Source organism: Microchirus variegatus (assembly GCF_963457635.1).
Source record: "Microchirus variegatus genome assembly, chromosome: 20".
In the NCBI taxonomy this organism is placed as follows: domain Eukaryota; kingdom Metazoa; phylum Chordata; class Actinopteri; order Pleuronectiformes; family Soleidae; genus Microchirus; species Microchirus variegatus.
The window spans coordinates 9957978-9980115 of NC_139821.1; the positions used below are offsets into that span (position 1 = coordinate 9957978).

The 22138-nt window shown below is 40.3% G+C and overlaps 1 protein-coding gene across 1 annotated transcript in view; it reads left to right on the top strand.

Annotated features, from left to right (window-relative positions):
* The window catches only part of LOC310941608 (copine-8), a gene marked incomplete at both ends in the record, with an annotated part of 94046 nt that overhangs the window by 930 nt on the left and 70978 nt on the right, over positions 1–22138 (top strand). The gene's annotated exons all lie outside the window — the stretch shown is intronic.

Here is a 22138-nt window from a genome sequence, read left to right on the forward strand (position 1 = left end):
AGTTGTAGGCACAGTGCCAACAAAATATACCCTGCTGGCGTTCCTCGGTCAGACAGTGAGTGTTGTAACCAGTGATAAAGTTATGGTCAGACAGCGAGTGTTGTAACCAGTGATAGTGTCTACGGATCAGGCCCAAAATGTAATCACTTGTTCCTGGTCCCATTGCGTTTTGAAAATCTCAGAGACAAACAAACAAACAAACAAACAAACTCTGGCAAAAATATAACCTCCTTGGCGGAGGTAAAAATATAAATAAACTTTAGTTGCAGCAGTAATATGCCCTATTGCTACATGAAAGTCTACATTCACTGAGTAAGAATTGGTGTTTAATTCCAGTAACAAGTGGAGGACAGGGAAACACAACAAAGTTCAACTTTGTTTGCATAGTAAGCGTCCGCTTCTGAATGATTTGTCCATTCCAACTGCTGTAGAAACATGGCGGTGTAAGATGGCGGACTCTAAAGCAAGGCCCTTGCCTAAAGTAAATAGAAAACATGTATTTCAAGGCAACGCAAACCATACGTTTTTTTTTATTTCAAAGCAATGTAGACACATAATTATGGGTAGTACATGCCTCTTCAATGTTACACACTGATACCTGGTTCAAAAATACACATATTATGATTGAGTAGGGATTCCATCAGCCTATTATTATGCACAATTATTTATAACAAAAATCTTATGTACTAATGTAGAAAACAAATGGAGTTACATAATATAAAATACACATTGATATACTGTATATGGTTAATAATGCAACACATTCAACAAATAAAGAGGTAGTGGATGTGAACAGTACACATAAATGTGCATTTTCTATTATTTCAGTTTTTAAAATGAATTTTCTATTCAGGTAATAGTCTTCATTTTTTTTTTTTACGGTTTGCAAACATTTGCAAAACTGTGTTGACATTGCAGTGCTTCGCAGTTTCGTCGATGCTTTTGTTGATGTTGGTGGTGTTGTTCTGTGTGAAAAGATGCTACCATGTTGCTGTGTTAAACGTATTAAATGTGGAGAGGAAGTGTAACGGGGAGTTGCAGTGTGCTAGGATATGAATGTTTACATCAGTTGCATTATAATCTGATTAAGATTTGCACGTTTACATATTTTGACTACTACTCCCACTAAAACCATAATTTTCGGACTACTTTCACCTGAATAAGGCCATACTTAGAATAAGCAATTTGCCTCTATGCTGTCTACTGTGTAAACAGAAACAACAATTGAATATTCTCTCAGCAACTCCTGTAAACAAAAAAGAGTTGAATACTTTTTCAGAATAAGGTCATTGGTGACGTAGGCATGTCCATGTAAACCTAGTTATTGACAACATTCGTCTCATTTTAAATTGCATAAGACAGTATTAGGTAAAAGAAAAGCTGGTCATACTCAAAGAAAGCAGCAATGAGCATCATACAGTATCTTATTTTGAAAAGGGTTAGTAGTTGGATTAGTTGTCAGTGTATTATTACAGGTTACAGTGTTTCTGGTTGACTGCGATATCAGCGGTGCTGCATCTCCAGACTTAAAAAGTCATGCTCAGATATATTTAATGCAGTTAATGAAATTGACAGTTTTTTACCTTGCTGGAAACCACAGATTGTTTTTAATCTTCTACGCATGGTTGGTTAACTACATGTGAACAGAAACGTTCTCTTCCTTTTTCTTAGCATAGCCCCTTTAGATACTGAGGTTGCCTCATTTCTAGAAGATTTCAGTGGCATCTCCTTAGTAACCGAGAGCTCATTTCATCTTCTGGTGGGAATATGAACATGTTCAGTGGAGTTTACTAATGTCTGAGTCACCATCTCCTCAGTCCCCGGGGGGGAGTGTGTTTTGGTGGTTGCCCTCCCACCTTCAACCTGGGGTAGAGCAGGAATGCCATGGTTACGGCTGGGCGTGTGTGTGTGTGGACACTTAAATGTAGAGGCATTTTTGAATGTATAGCATACTGCATGTCTTGTGTGCTTATATATATATATAGATATATATATACTGTATGTATTTATTAATAAATGTAAGTGGACACAATGGGCAGTGTACTGTATCACCATGGTTACTACTTTTTTTTTAGGTTTCCCCTGTGTGTGTGTGTGTTTGTGCGTGTGTGGGTGTGTGTGTGTGTGTGTGTAGGGAGGTGTTAAAGTAATAAAATTAACCAAGGAAACAATGGCTTAAGAATAAGAAGTAGTGTAATGTGTGACTGGTTGTCTTTCGTGTACATGAGTCCAGTGACTGTTGTAAATATATAATAATAATATAACATTTCTGTATTAAAATGAGACTAATGTTACATATTTTGTTGAGTAGCGTCCTTACCTTAACCCAAAAATGATTCCAACTCTCTAACTTAGGTTAATGGGCTGTTTTATTTAGTCTAATAATGATATCATCTGCTTTACTTATCGCATCTGCGTTTCTGCATATGTTTACATGCCTGAGGTTCCATTCATAATTCAGTCCAGCATTCCAGGAATGCATACCTGATCTCACTTTTGCAGTTGGAACATATGGTTTGTGCAGACTATAAACTGGAGGTGTGCATGCATCTGTCTGCATAGGGTCTGCATGGACCAATGAGGACATGTGTGGATGAGGAAATTCATGTCACATGGACCCAAGCTGATGTGGTGCAGATGTGGATGCATAAAGTATGACCTTACTCTACCTGTCTGCTATAACGTCTATGGCAAACTCCCGATGGAAATATGTGATGTGATTAGCCAGTGTGATGTTTTATTGTGTGTATTTGTCACATTTTGCTGCATATTCTGCCACTTAAGCTTTCCATGTAAAACACAAATGTACAGGGGAACCAAACGAGACAACAAGGCAACAATTCCCATGAACCCACGCTGCTTCCCAATATACCAGACGAGATCCTTTGTATGGTTTTGATTGAGGTCTTTCTTGTCTTTATTCCGTTTATCGCCGAATCCTGAAATAATGACTTAATTCGTGTTATTTCTCATGCAAATTTGCGTCCTTGAGTGAGCACTCTGGATTTGAGATGTTATTTCGTATTTTGGGGGAAAAAACTGTCAATTTGCCAACAAATTATGTATAATCGCCTCTTGTTTTCACTTTTAATTACATATTCATACATAATAAGCTTTTTTTAAAGACAGGGAAAAAGAGGGTCGCAAGAACAAAAGGGAGCGAAAGAGACATCCGCAGATTTTAGCCGTTAACGCGATAACTGGAAAGGCGTTTGAGATTAAATTTTCTTTTTCTATTTTTTTATGGGTCACATACCCCCTGTAGATGATCCTTATTGATTTTGAGCTGTCTACCATTATTATGAATTAGTTAATTAATTAATTAATTAATTAATTAATTAATTAATTAATTAATTAATTATATAAAAACCATATTTTCGCCTGTATCTTCCAAGGTAATGCAGGTATTGGCTTCAAATTTTGCATGGGCATCACATACCACCTGATAATTATCCCTATCTTTGTAGCTTTATTATTAATTAGCAAATTCATTAATTTATTATGCTAAAAACACATTTTCGGCTTTATCTTCCAGACTGATGGAGATATTGCCTTCAAATTTTGTACAATGATTCATGTAACAACTATCTACAAGTACAATCATTATTACTTTGGCTATGATTGGTAATAGTTACATAATAAGTTAACTGGTTAACTTATTAGTGAACACAGAAAAAATAGTTAAGGCATTTTTTCTTTATTATTGAGCTCATTTGGACACATTGAGGATATCATGGGTTTATTTAGCACATATTCATAATATTTATTACATTATAATATACATTTATTAATCATCATATAAAAAATAGTTAAGCCTCCATTTCTTTATTAATGCATTGAATGGAAAGTTTGAACATATTGTAGCTTTTTCATGAAATTTAATAAACATAGTGTATGCTTTTTCATGACATTTGGACACTTTGAAGATATGGCAGGTGTGGTTAGCATTTTAATATTCATAATATTTAACAAGGTATAATAGGTTAACTAGTTTTATTAAAAACTAGAGAGAAATTTATGAGTTCAGGTATTCTGTGTTCAATATGGAGTTTATATGGATACTTTGAACATGTATAAAGTGTAGTCAGCATTGTATCATAATATTTAACAGTTATTTTGTTGAATTTATTAATAATTAATTAAAACAGTTAGTGGCAGGTGCGAGTGCGTATACTTTGGGTATATTGGAAAGTTGAGGATTGGACAAGTTCGCGGATATACCCTGTCGGCCCCCGACAGCGTAGGCTAGTTCTGATAATGCTATGGTGCTATGAAGTAAGAGCTCGGCGCCGACCCAGCAGTATGGCAGAGACATTTTCCTGACTGATGGGAGAGCCTGTGGTATCAACTTGGATCAATGCTCTTCCCGCTCGGGCCTACTGTGTCACACAAAAGTATGTTCACATCTACTGTATACTGTCGGGCTACATGTATGAATGATCGTACACACAAACCGCTCCTCGCCTTGCACTCAGTCACAGAAGAATACATTACTCCCTGATGCGTTGCCACCTCCATGTTTGAGCCGGGGGAATCCGCGGTGAATGGCCCCAAGTCCAAATATTCCATTATGGTCATTGATCGAGGCTGCACACAGGCTGTTACTTGTTTTTACGCACGTAAGCACACACACGCACGCACGCACACACACACACACACACACAATCTAATATATCAAACAAGTGACATGATTAGAAGGTCTCATTGTGTTTTGAGAAAGTTTGTCTGGCAACAGATGTTGGCCGAATGCTATTGTTTCCTGGGTAACCGGAACTACAGATGCTGTAATCATTTGTGTGTTTACTTGTCGGTGCAATTTTTTTCCATGTGCAGAGAGCTGGGCACTGGGCAAACCTTGCACTGGGCACTGGGCAAACCTTGCACTGGGCACTGGGCAAACCTTGCACTAAATGAATCTTGATTCATGTGCAGTATATTCGACAGATTAGGGGTGGCCTATTTGACATCTGACATTATGACTGGTGATGCAACGTTAGTCAAACTTTAACCCTTTAAGGTACTACTTAACTATTTGGTCGACCAAATTTTAAGTCACTATATCTCATTGAAAAATGCATCAAGCTGAACTCAACCTGAACGAGCAATCTCTACCATTTGGCCTGTAAGCAGTATGCCTTTACAGCATTCCTTCAATCAGTAAGTGACACAAAAAAAATTCACTCGTCCTTTGATGGCGCATATCCGCGGGACTTTCGAAGGCAAGACTATTTTGTTGACATTTTATCATTTCAGAGGAGTTGTTGTACAGAATTATGTACATTAGTTCAACAAAAATGATTTAATAATATTTTTTTCAAAACAAGCTCTACCAAACAGTTGACTTGTCATTTTATGGTAAAGGTAGAGAAGCTAGCTAATGTTGGTAAAATTAGGGGGGAAAAAAGGGTTAGTGTTGTCAAAATGATAACTTGAATTTAGTGATCAAGAAATTGCACTTAATATGTCTTCTCTAAATGTTGTAATTTTATTATGAACAGACGTCTCAACCTCAAGGACTCAAGGACTGTATCTGAAATATTGTAGGGTCTAATTTAAAAAAATATATATATTGATTGTCGTTATTCTTATCACAAGTGAATAAAACATGCAGAGGAATTATTTTTCCTTTACTTTTTCCTTGGCGCGTACCTTAAAGGGTTAATTTAATATTTTTGTAGGAAAGATCTAAAAGAAAATGGAGGATTGCCACATATCATACATGTTTAGCGGATGCATTGTATATTTTCTTTTAATTGGCATAGAACAATCATTAAAAACAAGTAAACGGCAGCCTTTGTGATTTACTAATTTGAAAAGGATTAATTGTTCAACCCTATTCGAGGTGCGTCGCCGATGTTTCGACCACATGAGCTTCTGATGCTCAGTCAAACAGAAAACATATCCAAGGACATTTTCAACTTGAGTGTAGGTTGTAATAAATATTGCACTGTCCAGTTGAAATGATCAATTAATCAATCAGTCCAGTGGTTGGGACGATGTTTGATGGTTGCGTCATCTTAAAGGTGAACCTGTGAACCTTTTTGTCACCTTACATTAGCGTCACATACCTCCTGGTCAGTGAACTGTGGCTCAGACAAAAGCGTAAAAAAGCAATAGGACGTTTCTTGGGCTTGTGCCTTTTTCATTGTGATCTGATGTTTCACTTTCCTGTTGGAAGTCAGAGCTCATATTTGTTATTTGGAGGACGATTGAAGAGCTCCCAGCTGAACAATATGCCTCTGTGTATAATGTGTTGTTGTTGCTGCTGTTACACGCACACGCACTCACACACACACACATTGACAACCAAGAAAGCTAATGTGTCAACAACAAAGGTGTTTGAGTGTGTTTTGGTGGATTGCTTTATTCCTTTTCTTTGGCTTTTTTCCTGCCAGCCTGATAGAAACGTCCAAAATAACACAAACCGTTTCACATGGGAGAGATCAGAAAAGGAGTGGGTTTTTGAGTTGGAGCCAAGGTTCTTTCCCCCTCGTGTCCTTTAGAACACCTGACACATTTTCCTCCATCTCTTAACTCCTCACCCTGTTTCTTATAATGTATCCCAGCAGTGTCAACAAACATTGAAACTATTGACAGTAACTCTCCGCTCTGTCTGCCTCCTCTCTACTGTTGAGCCATGAGTAGTTTCCATGTCCATTATTTATTGTTGCCAAATTGTATTGTTGTTGCATGACTGCGTCCTTACAACCTGTAGGATTATTGTAAAAAGTTTAAACGAGGTAACGACTGCTTAATCGAAGAAAGAAGGACCGGTTTAGAAATAAAGGAAAGGAGGCCACGTTTGAAAGTAAGGTCATGTTTTTTTTCAAGCCTGAAGGCTGTGACATGCGACTACCATGATCCAAATGGCTTCCTTAATAATGTAATTCATTAAAAATGTGTTTATTTAAAACACTGCATGTCATCAAATCGACCTCAAACTATGACTGGTTCTGCAGCTTCAGGAACCTCTTTACTGTTGTGTAAGAGAAACAGAGTGACTTTGCTGTTGTTTTTCCCCAAATGGATTGTTCATATTTTCACGTTGCAGTGGTTATAATCCATAGTTAAGCGGAGGACAAAGTCTTGAGTCAGTGAATGGAGGTTTTCCACAAAGACTGTACTGTTTGAATCTGTTGGCAGAAGGCAGATGATGTCATCATATGCTCATTATGGGTTAAAAGAGGTCATTTTTTTGACTCCCAGCAGAAAACCTGCTCTATAATTTTGAATACACTCATTGTGTTTGCAGGCACATACTGTACTGACAGTTCAAAGCTGGAAAAGAGCAAATCGGAGCAAGAATAACATCCCATACCTCTGATTCCTGATGTTCCTGGTGTTACACTAATGCTGAACACAGCATGACCACAAACACATGGAACAAACTGTTTTATCACCTTCTCATTTGCATCTGATCTCCTGCTACCAACTGTGTTACCTCCTCCAAATCCATATTTTATGTCTAATCCATTCTCATAAAGAAATGGCATTGAAAACGCAACCATAGTTTCAAAGCTATGTAAATGTCCCCCTGAAATGGTAACTTCTGCATATTTACAGTTAAGCTAGGTTTATGGTCACCATAGTGTGCCGGGTGTGCAACAAAAATGACATCATATCCTGTGTCGCGCCGCTATGTTGTGCACCTCTGAATTTGGTAAGGAGAAGGAGATGGCTACCACGTTATGAAAAGATGATGTTTTTTGCTGTAGGACGTGGAAAAACACAAGGGATCGCTTTGGGAAGGCCAAAAGACGAGCCCATATAAAGAGTGGTGACCCAGGGGGAACAGCCCTCACAAAGACGGACAGCAATTTTAAGCGAAATGTGGAAACGCGTTATTTACTTCTGTTGCAAGGCAGCGGACGTTTATACGGCAGCACAGGTTGACTTCCTGCTTATTCACTCAATATTTTGGTTGTCGCCACGAGGCGAATACTGTAACAAACAACACGTTGAGCATAAACGCCGCCCTCCTTGCATGCTCGTAGGTTGTGCGCCATCTGCGGGGCCACACGCCACAGCATAAACAAGGCTTTAGGTTTCCAGGACATTACAGCTTGGATACAGCATGATGACACAGATAAACATGGAAGACGGCTCACTCTCGGTTTGGGAGGACCTCTCGCCACCTCCGTTGCCTATATCTTTTGTATAGACTGAGGATGAAGCTGAGAGTGATGTTTCTGAGGATGATGATGATGATGATGATTCATTTTCTGGAGTTTGAATTGATGCAGAATGGCGGTGGTGCTCCAATGAGGGAGAAGCCGTATAGAAACAGTGGCTCATCCCTGCAATAGGGGAAAATCCAATCCAGTGGAAAAACAGCCCTTTTGATATTATTTGGTTGTTTGTGTGCATATAGGTGACATTTCTAGCAAAATATATGGGGTGAAAGCACAAAAATGTTGTCATTGGTAAAAATGCTGGCATACAGATCTGTGTGCAGTTTTGGCTCGTGCCACCTTTGCAACCATTCTGTCCTTTGACTTACTGAATTACTAATGTCCGCTCAGAGAAGTCTGTCCCTCTTTTAATCAGTGTGCCTACACCGACTGCTTACTCTCTAGTTCTTTGTTTGTGTGTTTGTGTTCTATAGCTGTACGTCCATGTGAGTGTCTGATTTGTTTGTGTGTTGGCATCATTCCACGCTGTTTTTTCTTCTATTTAAATATGTTTATTGCTTTTTTTTAAGGGGTTGCACCGATTGCCATTTTTGGGGCCGATTCCGATTTCCGATTTTTCAAGAAGTTTGACCTGCCGATACCGATTTTAGCCGATTCCGATTTCAATTTTTTAAACCACTTTACAGCATACAGAAAGATAAATATTTTTGCATATTTTCTTTAATAGAACATTTTAACATAGAAATACAATCAGTTCACATCCAATATCCAACTAAAAATACAAAAACGAATCACTACCTGTATGTGTAGTTTATTTAAGTTTAAACATATTTCACAACATATTACCTACACACAAATAAGTAAATGAACTAATGACCAAGAGCGCAGAGCTCTTGCTCTCTCTCTCTCTCTCTCTCTCAAATGCTGAGTGCTGATCAAAAGTTTTGTGCAAGTGATTTAAGGTCCTGACTCTTGTCCCAAATATGACAGGCTTCGTTCAGTGATTGAAACAAATATATAAACATTAATGAAACGTTTACATGCAGAGCGCTCACTTGCAAAGCAGACAGCAGCGCCGCAGCTGCGCGGATGTTGTGTAATCAAATACACCGTTATGGTGGTATATTAAAAATTCATATCATAACCGCCCAGCCCTACACTCTACTACAGGTGCGTGTCAGCGTGTGCACATGTGTTGCTGATGCTGCGCGATGCGGGTGCATTTGACTGGCTTATTAAAATCGGAATATTTCTGTCTGATCGGCGGGTTCCGGTCACTGGCCGATTAATCAGTGCAGCCCTACTTTTTTTGGAATCAAGTATATCCAAAACATCGTAAAAAGAAAAGCAGACACAAGCACATAGCACATGTGTTTAAAATAGCAGTCCATAGTCATAGTAGAAAGAGTTAGGAAATACAATGGTGAATCTCATAGCAGCCAAAGTTTTGCAGTCCTGCCCCTTGGGATAGCTCAGTACAGGGTCCCATATCATGTTAAAAAAATCTCTGTCTTTGTCAGTCACTCAAGATGCAGTGAGGTTGACATTTCTCCGAACCACATGTCATTATAAGGTGCAGAGTCCATTTTTCCACACATGTAAAATCAGTTGGTTTTTTTTCCCTCAAACTTATTGACAAAAGGTAGGACACTTGTACCTCCTCAGATCGCTACAAGAGGGTTGGGTACTAAACTTCTTCGCAAAGGCCTTAGAGAAACACTGAACAATGCATTGTTCTGGAGACTGGAGTTTACTACATGACCAGAAGGAATACAATTTGTTCAGATAACTATCTCACTGCTCTCTCAGTGCTGTACCTTATAAGAAATGGCTGCAAGTTGGTACAGCAAACTGACCTTTAGTGCTTATATATAGTGCTGACAGGACCCACTGTGTTTTTTAAGACTGATATGGAACCAAATCCAACAAATCCACTTTGAAAGATTTAATTTCTAGAGAAGAATTAGGATAAATTAGTACTGTAGTATTAACCCTTTTCAAGGATTATTATGAAGTGATGTACAGCGTCATTACTGCAGATACCCGTGCATGTTCCCAAAATTAACTTTTCACTTCCACCCCACAGATTTTCTTATTATTTGCTCTGAATATTTATCAGTGTTGTGGAGTATCAGCAGATACAGGGAGGCAGGCTTCTAGCTAGGATTTTTTTAGAGGGTGCCCCCCCCCAAAAAAAAATGCCAGGCATGCAGAGCTTTTGAAAATTTGTGGTAAAAATTTTGAGGCTTTTTGAAGGACCATTATGGTGACTCATGAAGTAAGGGCAAGTAGCTTAAAATAGAAAAAACTGAAAAAAAGAAATTAATTATTGTGCCAATTTTGTAACATTTATTTTATTATTTTTTTAAATATAGTTTTTTTGTGATGGCTGGGACTGTGTGTACTGACATCACTAAAGTCAAGGCATTGCAATTATAGAGGGTGCCCCTCATCTGGGGCGGGCCTTTTTTTTTCTGCGCACCACCCCTGCTGACTCTGCCCTTCTCTCTCCTGCATTGTGTGCCACTGTCAGCGGACCCTATGGATGGAATATACAATTTCTCTGTGCACAGTTTCATCCCCACATATGAGACGTACATAATGATCTCTATGATGAGGATCGAGTACAGTCGCGATGAAATACAGATCAGAGTAGATCTTAGTCAACTGTTGACAGATTCTCAAGAGCGCAATTTTCATTGTTTTTACTTCGTGGTCTCATTCTTTCTTTGGAAGACGCTTTAGCGCTGTAATTAAGGGAATAACAGATGCATCAGATGAGCTGATCTCTTTAGTTAATTGCTCAAAGGGAGAGAGAGAGAGAAGAGAGTCTCGGGGAGTTCATACTCCGCGTTCATAAACACGTAAAGTTCACGACCACGGAGGTTTTGGAGGCTCCCTGCGCTCCCAGATGATGGTGCGCGCGTCACCAGCTCGTTCTCTCGAGTGGCTGTGCGCGTCCAAGCGTGTGTGTGCACGTGCAGTGCGAACAAGGTTGCGCTTAAGTTTACGACGGGGGTGGGGGACATGACACAAGCGCTACACAAATGAAGACGGCATTTCATCCAGTCAAGATCATTGTACTCCACTCCGGTGGACACCTAACGAGCGCGTTCTGGCAGCAAAAACTACGGCCATCACGCGCCTGTCTATACCCGCGCGTCATCACAACATCGTTTCTGTGGTTACCGGGGGAAAAATAGGGCCTCTTTAGGGCGTCCTGCCTAAAAGTAGGGCGTCCCCAGGATGCCCGGACGCCCTGCTGGCTAAAAGCCTGCAGGGAGGACATTTCAGGTTATTGGGCCACAGCCAGGAAATGGTGGGAAATGTAGGTTAGATAAATGTAGGTTGGCTTGATGTTTGAAAACAGACTTTGGACAATATAGATTAAAGATAACGACTACTCCTTCTACGATATATATAATAATTATAATAGTTTGGATTTCAAACTGCTACAAACTGCTGAAGTCATAATTACAAGCTATTGATCCCAAAGAAAGGAAGAAAAATAAAGTTTCAGGTTTAAAAGTTTCCATTCTTGGTTTGCAGTAAGTGATTTCTAGAAGCTGCTGTTACTCATCTTTGACTGCATGATGCAGGTATTTATTTCTCCATATTTAAGAAAACAAACTTTTAAACAACACACTTAAGCATAAGCTAGTGAAAGGATTAACATCGTTTTGTGCAGGAAGAGCAGCACCATGAGATGCATTCACAGACCCTGGGAAATTGCATCACTTCTGCAGGGTCTACACTGTGTTAAGCTTAGAGGAGTGACTAGGAGATGGATTCAAGAAACCATGTTAATGTCATCACCTCTGTGAACACACATAAAGCACACTAAGTAAATGCTTGCTGCTGCCACCGCAATGCAGTAATAGATGCCACCCATATAAGGTAGGTCGGTAGGTAATTGTCATACAGAGAATTTCCTTTTAAATTGGTGCAATCATTAATTAAACATTTTGCATAATATAGTCACATCAACTGATAAAAATTGAATATCAATGAACCAAATACTCATGTCCATCACAAGTGAATTCAATCTTAGCAGAGGCTTAAACATCACACAGCCTTTTTTAAATCTCACCCCTGCTGTTTTTCTTATAGAGCAGTAAAATAAAATCATCCCACAGCCATAGCGTTTGTGGTAAACCATTTACCCTGTAGCCCCGCCCTTTAACATCACAAGTCAAGACCAAGCTGCTATCTATTTTCAGGTTGCTCACTCCCACTCCGTCTATGGGAAGTGATTGCGTTGACCTTTTTGGTCCTGTAGAGCTCACATAATGGCTGCCTTATTGAAGACACCGCTGACAACCATCACTTAGAAGGGAAGACAAGGTTGCCTGCTGTGCGCCGGTTCAATGCCAGCCAAAATCACAAAGGGATGTGTCTGAGTGTGCGCAATGACACGACGGCTGATAACTTTCTGTCTGTTTACACGTGGTTCCAAACAGCAGGGAGTGCAAATGATTTTGGATGACAACACAGTGGTGCTGGCAATCAGTGAGACAAAGCGATATTGGAAAAAAAAAAAAAAGCCTTTTTGAGAAACCACGAATTGATGCCATTGTTGTGTCTGTCTCGAACCATCTCAGTTTTGAAGTGTATTTGTCGGCTTTTGTGCATGTGTAAAAGTTACTGTATTTGTGTGTTCGGGAGATCAGAGTGCTGCTCCGTAATCAGGTTTGGACTTCTCGTTGGGTCACTAAATGCGCTCCGAGGAAATTACTATTGACCTCCTTCGCTCTGTTGTTCGGTCACTGCGGGTGGCTTTTCTACATAAGCTAGCAGATGGCATTTGCATGGTGTGTGTGAGGTGCGTGTTTTTTGTGTTTGCGCACTAACGTTACATACATTGAGAGAACAAACACGTGCACACACTAACCCTCACACGGATACAACGCCTTGACTCCATACATCAAGCTCTATTGCTGCTGCGGTGAGAAAATGGATTGATAAAGATCTGAGGGAGAGGTAGTGGGAGTCATTGGCAAAGGTCAAGGGCTACACACACACACACACAACCGCAACATCACTCCTGTGCCACTTTACTTCTACATGCCCAAATAGTGAGCTGCACGATAATAGGTGTACCGATTGGCCTTACTCTCAAGGTTAGACAGCTGTGGAGTTATTTTAAAATGCAGGTGATAAAACCTGGATTCAAGGACACACACGCACACACACACACACACACACACACACACACACACACACACACACACACACACACGGTTCATGCAGCCATCCCTTTAAGGACTCTCATTGACTTCCATTTATTTGGAAAACATTAACAGAGTATTAACCCTGACCTTACCCATAACCAGTTAATGCCGAACCCTAACCTGAGTACTGGTCAATATTATGCCAGAAAAAAAATTGTGTTTATTAGGAAATAAGCTAACATTACCATAGTACTGCTGCAGTACTAATATTACCGTTGATGAATTTATTATGATTTTATGTCTGTCAAATGTGTGATCTCTGATCTTTGGCATCTTGGAAAGTGATTGAAAGTAGATTAGGAAACTGTAAGAGTTTCGAAAAAAGGTTTTACCTGTAACATTAATTAGGGCTTCACTCCAGTTTTAAGAAAGCCAGGGTTGTGCGATTGTTCAGTTTAAAAGGCGCTCAAAATACTTGACACTTTAACCTGTAAGTAGCAGTTTTTACCTCAGACAAAGGTGTTATTTTAAAACTGCATGTTTCCCATAGTTTCTGGATGTGTTCAAATAAAGTGAACACAAAAGAACCTTCAGAGCTCACAGAGACTCTCCACCTTCAGACTCATCCCACCTGCAGTTCTTCAGTTAGTCATTATTACAGTCCGAGTCAGTCAGGCATGTTTTCTACACAAGTATGAGTGGTAGGGGGAGGAAGTTGTGTATTTGTGTACTGTAACGACACCATTGTCCGTTAGGGGTGTATTGTATTGATATGGGGTACAATGCACTGTTTCCTCATTACTTGTATTATCCTAGTACATTGCAATATATTATCACCACAGCCCAATTTGTTCAGAAGAATTTCTCTTGTATTTGAGTTGTTCCACTCTGTATTTGTCTACTCTGTTAAATTATTGTTTGGCTTTGTTTTTCCAGAGGAATTCCTTAGCTAACAATTCCTTTGTCAAACAATCGCACACGGTGGTGAAGGTCACTTGTGGCTTTGGCTCCAAGTTGCCCCTGTGCTGAGTCATTATCAATTTATCAATAATTATCTCTATTTAAGTAAGTGTAAGAGATATCATATTACTGCATACTGTTAAGAAGCTTCAATAACACTATAACATTGATCTAATTGTAATTAAAACAAACAAGATGTAACAGCACAAAAATATTGGTTATACTGAGCAGGAGTATTGAGTGTAGTGTAGAGATGATTTATTGAGGGCTGTGCGTAGAGGTTCTTCTGCACTATTTTTAGTATATTTGGGGAGAATGAGTAATGAGTCAGACTGCTTGACCTCTGGGTCAAACAGGCCTTAAAAGCTACAATCAATGTACAATCACAGAATTTGCTAAAGTTCTAATAGTAAATGAATTCATCAATAACTGCCAAGATGTCTAACAGAAAGCCTGAGGGAGCAATTGACCTGAAGTACTGCACATGAGCTGACATGTACACCCACATGCCGCACGTACTGCTCATTTAAACACTGATGCATGCGCTCGCACTCAGATAGTCATGCTACTGCGTCTCCCATCAATTAGACAACTGATGACATTTCCACCACAAGACACACGCAGAAGATACAGTCGCATTTGATGCTGTGACATTTAGTTTTCGAGCCAATGAAGATTGGATCCTGTGGGATATAAAGCCGCAATAAAACAAATTACAATATCTTCTGTTAACTCTGCCAGCCCAGTTTCACGCTGTGGAATTTTTGGTGTGGGGAAAAAGAGACTAAATAGGAGTAAATTCTCCTCTGCTGCTTTACAAAAGAGAGACGCAATGTTACACACTAAGCTTTCATATTGTCATTTGAAGAACAGATTTAGACTATTTGACAAGTAAGATTCCTTTACGTAAAATAAATTGGTGCTTTTTTCCATCCAGAGATGCTGCCTCCGCTTACACCATTCCTCATTCATGGCTTCCCCTCTGTCTTTCATGTAGAAGCCCCCTCTCACATGCACACACTTGGTGGCACCCTGTTGATAACGCTGTCTACAGGCCACAGTACAAACATAAGGCAGGAAAAGAAAGATGGAATTTACTACTGTATGAAGGGAGTCAGAGGGAGAAACAAAAATACTTCCATCTTCCCTACTTCCTTCCTTCCTCCCTCTCTTACTCTCGTTGTCGCCTCCGGTAGCCTCACACGCATTAGTGCTTACACACTCACATTGTCAGACAGTGTGTAACAGTCATTCACAGAGACAGACATGTTTGGACACAAACCAACAGTACATACAAAACACAAGGGATGAGCTTGGATATTCCATATATTTATTATTCAGAAAAAGCTTATCAGTTCATGTGACCATTCGTTATTATATTTATAAGATGCAAAACTGAAAATATATAATTTCTTCAACTCGAATAACAACCCAAATTTGTGATTCATTTATTACCACAAGGTGACAGCAGCAGCAGCAGCAAGTATTTGGTTTGTGGTATGCTTATGTGTGTTTGATGAAGTGATGACATTAATTAAGTTTCTTGAATGCATCTTGAAGCCACTTTTACAAGCTTAAAATGCTGCAGATCCTGCAGAAGTGATTACATTTACTAGGGTCTTTGAATGCATCTCGTTAGCTTCTACTCTCCACAAATTGAGAATCCGCATCGCTCTCTTGCGCTGGTTGGTTGTCTTTCGATTTCTTTGAGTTGAGAATTTTCCTCAGTAGTCTGTCTAGTCGGTTTGGCTGGAACACTGACACTTTTTTCTCCCTTGTGAAAATTGTTAGTTTGAAGCAAGCACACGTTGCTGTATCTGAGTGAGTGTTTTCTTTTTTTTTTGCATATTATGTTTAATGCTTGTTTCTAATAAACAAGCATGAAGAGAGCTAATTAATTTCCTTCTGTCTTTGGCCTGCAGGGATGTGAGTATATGTGTGTGTGTTGGAGAGCCCAAATATTCAACTGAGAATCCTGTTGAAAACCCACCCCTAACACACAAACACACACAGTTTGACAACTTGAGTATCTGGCCAGGTCCCATTTATCTTCCCGCATTGTTGCACATGAATATGAGATCCAATTTTTTTATTATGATCATTATCACACCCTCACGTTCCGTGAGTAAAGCATCTGAGACTCTAGTCAGCACTGAGCAGTTACAGCCACATGTATGCTCGTGGCAATGTGTTGATGGAGGAAACTGTAGACGAGTGGACTAGACTGTACTGAAAGCAGTGACAAAGGCAATTAAGGTAAAATGCCATTGGCACAGATGTTTGGCTGTGTGCTGTCTATGACTTATGTGTATTCTGTTGAACATGTCTGTGTGTAAAATGTATTGTGTGTGTGTGTGTGTGTGTGTGTGTGCCCGCTCTGAGATGTTCTCTTGGCTCTTCCAGCCCTTGTCAAGAAGAATTAGGGCATCGCTCTTAGAGAAGCAAAGAGCGAATACAAGCTGCTAAAGCTCCCCTTCAGTATGTGTAAGTGTGTGTGAGAGACTGTGGAGAGGAGGGGGGGGGGGGCTTTTCTTTATGCTCTGTTGCAAATGAACATAACGGAACAGATCAGGCTTTCTCCTCTTGCTCCACACAAATGATCTGCTAATTATTCACCCTGATATCTGGTAATCTGACATATTCCGCATCAGTAGGGTTAGTGCCAATATGGCACCAGGTTTCTATACAATCAGCACCTGACAAACCTGGCAAATATGTGTTATGTTGCCTGAGGTGTTTCCATGATCCACCATTTCATTTCCATCACCTTGTTTGCTTTGCAGCAAGAATGACTGCAATAGAGGATTGAACATGATGATATCCAATTCATTTATACTTGAACAAACAGAGACAAGGCCCATTGTGTTAATTAGTGTTAAATAGATATTCATATTTGTTCAGCTATGTTCTGTGTCATTATATATTGTTGTATTTCTTTAAAATGCCATTTTATTGCAGCAATCGTGATAGACAGATGTTTTCATCCAATCACCTGCCAACTATATTTCTTGCACTTGCCCTTTTCCAAACTATTTCCTTCACAGATGGTTTTGCAAAACATTTGGCACATCAGGGTTAGTAGCTCTCACTTCTATAGTTACCACAACAGGTTTGTTTGCAACCTGTGGGGGTGGTAATAAAGGATGAAGCAAGGAAAATCGTCGCTAACATATTTTCCACTGCTTTCCAAAGTAAACAATGTGGGGGAATTTAGAGAACAGCGTTTCTCTTGTGCTGGTGTTTTCCATCACACCTTCAGTACATTTCCATGTGCCGTTAAGTCGAGTTATGGTTGCAGCTCAAGTGTGTTGTCTAATTGGACTGCTGTTCGTGTGGCAGTGTACTAGCACAAGCAAGGGAATCAATTTACTGAGTGAAGTGTGTCTGTCTCCACTGTGCTCGGTGGTGATGTCCTCTTTCAGCTTGTCAATCTTTGGCAGTTTCCATGACAGCTGGCAGCTAGTTGGTAGCAGGTCAAGAGCCATTCTGAGTCATACCATCCATAAAGTTTAAAATATTACATTCTTGTATCTGGAAGTGCATGAACTCATAGTCAGTCCAGAAAATGTACCCATTTGCCTCTTTTTTCTTCTTATTATTTTTCTCTGTGTACTAGCTTCTTCTATTAATTCTGGGTGAAAGCCAAGGGGTGGGAACTGTGAATGCATGTGCAGAGCGCCTATGCCAGCGCTGACGAGTCTGACTGAACATATAAGTCTGGTTTTAGTCAGACAAAGACGTACCAATTGACTCCATTATCGAATAAGTCTCTTTGTTTTCTTGCTTAGTCCGTGTGTCTTATTTATCTTGTTTATTGACTCTTAAGTTTATTACATCTTTAATATTGGACCAATGTTTACAAGAACGACTGTATATCTGTCAACAGTTTAGCTTGGGTCATAATGAACTGGAAAATCATTGGGCCATTAACAGGTCCCTCCATGTGGCTTTGTGTGTATATATATGTGTGTAACCGTATCTAGTTCAGTGAGATGGTTTAGTCTACAGAGAGTCTAATCAGGTCATGGTCAAAGAGGGAGACAGAGAGGAAGAGAGTGAGGACAGGAGGAGGGAGTAAAACAATAGACAGAATGTGGTGACTTCATGCTCTGGGTACTAATTGAGAAACCCCCATCCCCCCTCCCCCCCGATGGGAGGACAGAGACATGAGAACGCATCCAGAGAGCGAGACACTCATGATGTAAAAGGAACGGAGAAGGCTTGAACTTCACTTCAGACAAGCAGGGTGAAGCAAATCACAGGAATAATGTGACTCTTAGGTCCTGTTGTTGCATCAGAAATGGATCACTGTTGCTGTATGTGCTCGTCCCAAGAGGGCGAGACCTAGCAATAAGTAGTAGATAAAGAGAAAATTAGAAGTTAGGTCTGAAAATGTGTTGTTGCTCACACTGTTGTTGACTTAAGTCACCAGTTGTGTTTGGTAATGTGAGACAAATGATCCATGAATGTTGATGTGAATTGTGCACGAAGTAACGCAACGCAAAAACTACAAAAATCGCTTTGCACTTTGTAAAGTTGGGATTGAAGTTGGAATGAATATGATACAAAGATAAACAAAGATATTCAGATCCCCTCTACCCCCAAGTTTGAATGTGTGCACCATTGCATTTTTTTAAAGAGAAAAAGCTGAATTAATCATGATAATAACAATAATTAAAACTGAATAAGAAATACACTGAATGCTGACATCGAAGGCGAGAGGCATCTCCACCCACTTTTTAATTGTCTATTATAACAGCAGCAGCAATACTATAACCACACAGATAGCTTGAATCTTTAATACAGAAAAATGCACAAAGCTTTTACACTCTTTGCACACATGCTTAAATCGGACTCCAAATATAGTTCAAAATAACAGAAACAGTGCTGACACACACACACACACACAAACAAACAAAGCTTCCTATTACTACTGTCAAAGTTTGGGGCTGCTAATTAGACTGCCTGCCTCTCTTCCTCAGCATGCAGCTTGTTCACTCAACACCTAACCTGGGTCTTTCAACTGTCCTTTCTCGGTGTAGTACTCATTTTTTCTTCCACATCCTCTTTAGTTTCTTTTTCTTTCCTCTCCTCTCCTTCATAAACCCAATTTATTTCTGCGACGAAAGGTTGTAAGGGTCCCGGGGCTGTGAGGATGGAAAGGTGTGTGTGTGTGTGTGTGTGTGTGGTTACAGGGACAGGGCCTCTCAAACCAGTCCAAAAGGCACCGTACAAGTATTCATTAATTCAAAGAACAGAAATGAAGGGAGAGGAACTAGACAGAGGGACATACAGGACATTGATAGAACAGAGGAGATAGTATGGAGCAAGAGAAACCAGATCAAGAAACGACACCAAAGTCACAAAACAAAACACGAAAATACAGCGGCTGTCAGTCAGACGAGTCAAGTGGCCTCAGATGTCTGTCTGTGGTTACCTTGGCAACCATCCCTATACTGCTATTATCTGGCTCTCATTGACACATAGGTGTTTTTCCAGTGTGTGTGGGGCAGAAAGAGAGATAACCCACTCTGACCCCACACTGAATCTCTACCAGGAATTCCACATAGAAAGTCATCGGTCTCTTCATGGGCCATCTGTCCCTAGGTTTCACTTTCTCATTTTCACGTTTTTTCTTTGTGTGTTTCTACCTCATTTCGGATCCGACTTCTCTACCTGTAGATGTGACTGACAGCTGTCAGAGGATATGAGTCATGTGTACGTAGTGATATATGTAGATGTTGGTTGTCCCAAGGGAGAAGGAAGCATGGTTCAACATTAGACTGAGAGCGCTTTTACACCTATAATTTGATTGCTTTGGTCCGCACCAGTCAGAAAAATGTTACAATGTAGCAAACAGACTTGGGTATGGTTTTCTTTCACATACACTACTGGTCAAAAATTTTAGAGCACCACAGTTTTTATAGTATTTTATTGAAATTCAAGCCATTCAAGTCCAATGAATATCTTGAAATGGTACAAAGGTAAGTAGTGAACTGCTAAATATATTAAAAAAATGGAAGGTTACCCAAAAACGAAAAAAGAAGAAAGTCAAGGTGTCAGTGAGTACAGTTTCCTTCACCATCAAAAGGCACTCAGAAACTGGGAGAAACTCTGACAGGAATAGGTCCCAGACCCAAAGCCAGAACAGAATCAGAAGACAGGTTTCTGAGAGTCAACAGCTTGCATGATAGGCAGCTCACAGGACAACAGCTTCAAGCACAGCTTAATAGCGGTCGTAGTAAGCAAGTTCAGTTTCAACTGTGAAGAGAAGACTTCGAGTTGCAGGTTTGAACGGTCGAGTTGCAGCAAGAAAGCCGTTGCTAAGACGTCAGAATAAGAAGGCTTGCAGGACATGAAACACCACCAATAGACTACTGAAGTCTGGAAGAAGGTGTTATGTACTGAATAATTAAGATTAAGATTTTTACTTATTAAGATTAATAATACTTAAGACTTATTAGTCCCGCAGTGGGAACATTTCCAATCTCTGCATTTTAACCCGTCACCACAGTGAGGTGAAGTACATGCTAACCCAGAGCAGTGAGCTGCCTGCATTCAGCGGCGAGGTGTACTTCAGCTGCGGACAGGTCGGGGTTCGAACCGGCTACCTTCCGGTATCAAGCTTGAAGCCCTAACCACTAGGCCACAGCTTCCCGTGATGAACCAACATTTGAAATCTCTGCTTCATCTCTGCTTGTACACTGTAGAGGAGGTGCCAGGATGGTGATGATGATGAGCCGCCGATCACGCAAGCTATTGACTCTCAGAAACTTGTCTTTTGATTCTATAGGGGTTTTGGGTCTGCTAGACCTCTTCCTGTCAGAGTTTTGGGGTGTTCCAAAACTTTTGACCGGTAGTGTATGCATTAGCGAGTACACTGTGGAACAGCACCTATTAAATGCTGGAAAGTCTCTTGCGCAAAAGCGAAACTTGGCTGCATGCGGCGCAGATTATGAACTCCCCGCGACATTCACTTCACACCAGAGAACATTCTCTCTCTTTGAGCAGTTAACTAATGAGATCAGCTCATCTGATTATGATGAAAAGTGCGCTCTGCTCTTAAGAGTCGTCACCATGTTTTACTCAGATCTACTCGGAACACCTGCACTTTATCGCGACTGTACTCCATCCTCGTCGTAAAGATCATTATTTTTATGAGGGGATAAAACACGTAGAGAAATGATCCAGTCTGCTTTGGAAGAGACCGCTTGGAGACGCAGAAGCAGGAGTGACGAACGGCGCAGGAGAGGGAGAAGAGAACAGCGCAGGGGCGGTGTGCAGAAATAAAAGGGCCGTGTCTACAACAGATGAGGCAGATCAGGGGGCACTACCACTTTTTTATTTATGTTGCTTTATTTTACTTTTAAATGTGACCATTGCATGGTTTGTTTTAAGATTCACTGGCCAATTACTTAACCAGACTAACACGCCACCTCTGATAAACATGGAAGAACAGCTTTTATCAGACCGTTTTGTCCCATTTGGCTTGGTAGCTTTCACACCAGAGGAACCGTACCAAAGTACGGCAGATAAAGCGGTCCAAGACCACGCCTTCAGGCAGGTCTCGGACCGGTTGATTTGTTGCACACCAAAGTACTGGGATTACATTGACACGCAACCGAACCGAACGAAGTGACCAAACACGTTTGGTGCGCACCAAATGCTGTAGGTGTGAAAGCACCCTGAGCTCTAGAACTGTGCTATCATCCTGATGATGTGTGTCTGTGTTGCTGATGAGGAGTCCTGCAGGTGAGTGTGTGTGTGCGTGTATTCATGTGTGCTAGTGCTGCGCTTTTCTCAAATATCATATTTGAACAAATATTCAATGACATGCTATTCCTTCAAAGATATTTGAATACCCTGTGCCTGCAG